This window comes from Bubalus kerabau, chromosome 3 (genome assembly GCF_029407905.1).
Source record: "Bubalus kerabau isolate K-KA32 ecotype Philippines breed swamp buffalo chromosome 3, PCC_UOA_SB_1v2, whole genome shotgun sequence".
Taxonomy (NCBI): Eukaryota; Metazoa; Chordata; class Mammalia; order Artiodactyla; family Bovidae; genus Bubalus; species Bubalus kerabau.
The window spans coordinates 55,772,500-55,776,311 of record NC_073626.1 but is presented as its reverse complement, the minus strand read 5'-3'; the positions used below and the strand labels follow the sequence as shown (position 1 = coordinate 55,776,311).

The 3,812-nt window shown below is 39.2% G+C and overlaps 1 non-coding gene across 1 annotated transcript; it reads right to left on the bottom strand.

The window, feature by feature from the left end:
• Nucleotides 1-1,327: 1,327 nt before the first annotated feature.
• On the bottom strand, nucleotides 1,328-1,434 carry LOC129648150 (U6 spliceosomal RNA). Its single transcript, XR_008712732.1, has one exon. It is a non-coding gene; the product is annotated as a U6 spliceosomal RNA (small nuclear RNA).
• Between the last annotated feature and the right edge of the window lie 2,378 nt (nucleotides 1,435-3,812).

The window sequence follows — 3,812 nt, the reverse complement described above, 5'->3', positions numbered from 1 at the left end:
ATCCTGAATCCTCCTCCCTCCTCCCTCCCCATACCATCCCTCTGGGTCGTCCCAGTGCACCAGCCCCAAGCATCCAGTATTGTGCATCGAACCTGGACTGGCGACTCATTTCATACATGATATTATACATGTTTCAATGCCATTCTCCCAAATCTTCCCACCCTCTCCCTCTCCAACAGAGTCCATAAGACTGATCTATACATCAGTGTCTCTTTTGCTGTCTCATACACAGGGTTATTGTTACCATCTTTCTAAATTCCATATATATGCGTTAGTGTACTGTATTGGTGTTTTTCTTTCTGGCTTACTTCACTCTGTATAATAGGCTCCAGTTTCATCCACCTCATTAGAACTGATTCAAATGTATTCTTTTTAATGGCTGAGTAATACTCCATTGTGTATATGTACCACAGCTTTCTTATCCATTCATCTGCTGATGGACATCTAGCCAGGACATGTCCTGGCTATTATAAACAGTGCTGCGATGAACATTGGGGTACTCGTGTCTCTTTCCCTTCTGGTTTCCTCAGTGTGTATGCCCAGCAGTGGGATTGCTGGATCATAAGGCAGTTCTATTTTCAGTTTTTTAAGGAATCTCCACACTGTTCTCCATAGTGGCTGTACTAGTTTGCATTCCCACCAACAGTGTAAGAGGGTTCCCTTTTCTCCACACCCTCTCCAGCATTTATTACTTGTAGACTTTTGGATCACAGCCATTCTGACTGGCGTGAAATGGTACCTCATAGTGGTTTTGATTTGCATTTCTCTGATAATGAGTGATGTTGAGCATCTTTTCATGTGTTTGTTAGCCACCTGTATGTCTTCTTTGGAAAAATGTCTATTTAGTTCTTTGGCCCATTTTTTGATTGGGTCATTTATTTTTCTGGAGTTGAGCTGTAGGTGTTGCTTGTATATTTTTGAGATTAGTTGTTTGTCAGTTGCTTCATTTGCTATTATTTTCTCCCATTCTGAAGGCTGCCTTTTCACCTTGCTAATAGTTTCCTTTGATGTGCAGAAGCTTTTAAGTTTAATTAGGTCCCATTTGTTTATTTTTGCTTTTATTTCCAGTATTCTGGGAGGTGGGTCATAGAGGATCCTGCTGTGATGTATGTCAGAGAGTGTTTTGCCTATGTTCTCCTCTAGGAGTTTTATAGTTTCTGGTCTTACGTTTAGATCTTTAATCCATTTTGAGTTTATTTTTGTGTATGGTGTTAGAAAGTGTTCTAGTTTCATTCTTTTACAAGTGGTTGACCAGATTTCCCAGCACCACTTGTTAAAGAGATTGTCTTTAATCCATTGTATATTCTTGCCTCCTTTGTCAAAGATAAAAAATATGGAACGCTTCATGAATTTGCGTGTCATCCTTGCGCAGGGGCCATGCTAATCTTCTCTGTATCATTCCAATTTTAGTATATGTGCTGCCAAAGCAAGCACTCAGGTTTTCTTAAAATAGAAAATGTAGCCCATTTCTTCCTATTCCATAGGTTACACCTTGACCTAACATTTTCATGTACTGTGATTGTGCTTACTTTTATTCCTTTTTAGGGTTTGCTGAAGATGGTGGTATATAGACTGTATTAGCAAGGATTGGTGATGTTTATCAGGGTTTATCAATTATAGAACAGGCTCCTCTAGAAGGGTATAAAGCACCACCAAGTCCTTTGAGTTTTAAGCTGTTGCTGGTAGTACTCTGGCGAATAATTTTGTTTGTACAGTTATTTGTGTTTAGGGTTAAGCATAGTGGAGTATCTAATCCCAGTTTGGGCCTTAGCTATAGTGTATCAGCTATTGTAGAGTTACTTTCATCATTTATTTTTGTTATAATTATGGCTTTTTACAGCTTAATTAGAATTTAACTCTATTTGGTGTAATGCTTTAGCATGCTTTATGCTGTATTCTTGTTAACTTGGGTTAATCATATGACCGTGGTGGCTGGCACGAGATTTACCAACCCTAATCAATATAACTTAGTCAAACTTTCATTTATGGCTTCATTTTTATTACTGCTGTCTCCCGTGGGGGTGTGGTTAAGCAAGGTGTCGTGAGCTACAGGTGTGCGCTTAATACCAGCTCCTCTTAGCATTATTGACCCAGAGGGCATTCTCACCGGGATGTGGATACTTGCATGTGTAAGTTTATTAAAAGTCAACAGGAAGGCTGGGACCAAACCTATGTGTTTATGAAGTTGATACACTCATCTAGGCATTTTCAGTGCCTTGCTTTAGCATTTAAGCTACATTAACTACGCATCATGGCACAGACCCAGGCACTTATGTACTTACTTTATTTGGAGTGCCAATTTTGAGTTTTGAAAGTGCAATGAATTTAAATAAGTATCTAGGGGGGAGAGTGTTAAAAATGGTGGTAGATATTTAAGTGGGGAGGAGAATGGATGGAGGGAAATGGTTGATGTGTGTAATGTAATGTTTATGTCCTGTGACCATTGACTGTGATGTTCGTGCCTACCATTACAGTGATGCTCAAGATGCAGTTAAGTCCAGCTACAGTACATGCTCTGGGTCAGGGCCTCAGATGGCCATAGCTGAGTCCAAGCATCCCCAAAAATTAAAAAAAAAAAAAAAAAGGCATGACATCACAGTTATGTGTGAGCATGGGCTGATTAGCCATTAGTCCATCAAGATGTCTTATTTAAGGGGAAAGAATGGACGATTCCAGATGAGATGGCCCTGAAGAAAGAACCAGATGTCTGACAAAGTTCATTAAATAGCGACCCCCACAATCATCGGCCCGGAGCGAGAAGAGGGATCCCTGCCAAGCGGGTGCTGGTTTCACGTGGCATGGTGATCAAGCTCGTGATCTAAGGAGCAGGATATGCATGTTGACGAGGATGGATTTGACTTAATGCGCTATGCACTATCAATGACTACATGTACTATGTACTATTAATAATATAATGTACTTGCTTATACACATGGGGCATATAACATTATGTACTATATACATAATTATGTACTATTACATTAATATTATGTATGTACCCATGTGCAAAGTAGTGTTTCATGCACTAACATGCATGAAAATATGTACGTACTATTAATGGTAGCAGGACTATAACATATGTGGTTGTGAAGTGCAAACTTTGTGTTAGGTTGTTGAAGGTTTTGGAAAATTTAATACTAATGAGATTCTTGGTGTTTGTGGGGCTATATTAATAGTATTTCTGGGACTAGTTTAAATAGAACTTCAGCTTTGGGTGTTGATAGTGGGGCTATAGCTTCTTCCTTGAGTCTTAGGGAGGTTGGTTGTTCTCCTTTTCTGGTTTACAAGACCAATGTATTTAGTATACTACAAAGACTTGACTTCATTTTAAGAGATTGTTTTCAATTATGCTAGCTACTGGTATTAGTACTAGGATAAGAAGGGAATATATAATAGAAGCTAGTTGTCCAATGATGATGTATGGGTGTTCGACTAGCTGTCCTCACAATTCCAGTTGTGAGTGTTAGTAGGTCTGCTACTAAAATTCAGAATAGACATTGACTGAATGGTCAGAATATCATACTTCATTGCTTAGATGCGTGGATTAGGGTTATAAGGATTAGGATTAGGATGGAAAGAACTAAGGCTAAGTCTCCTCTAGTTTGTTAGGGATTGATTGTAGAATTGCATATGCCAATAGGAAGTACCACTTGGGTTTGATGTGAGGAGGGTGTGTTGAGTGAATTTTCTGGGGTGTAATTGTCTGGGTCTCCAAGTAAGTAGGGCGTGAATAATACTAATAGTATTAAGGCCAAGACTAGTAGTAAGGCGCCTAGGATGTCTTTAATGGAATAGTAGGGTGGAATGGGATT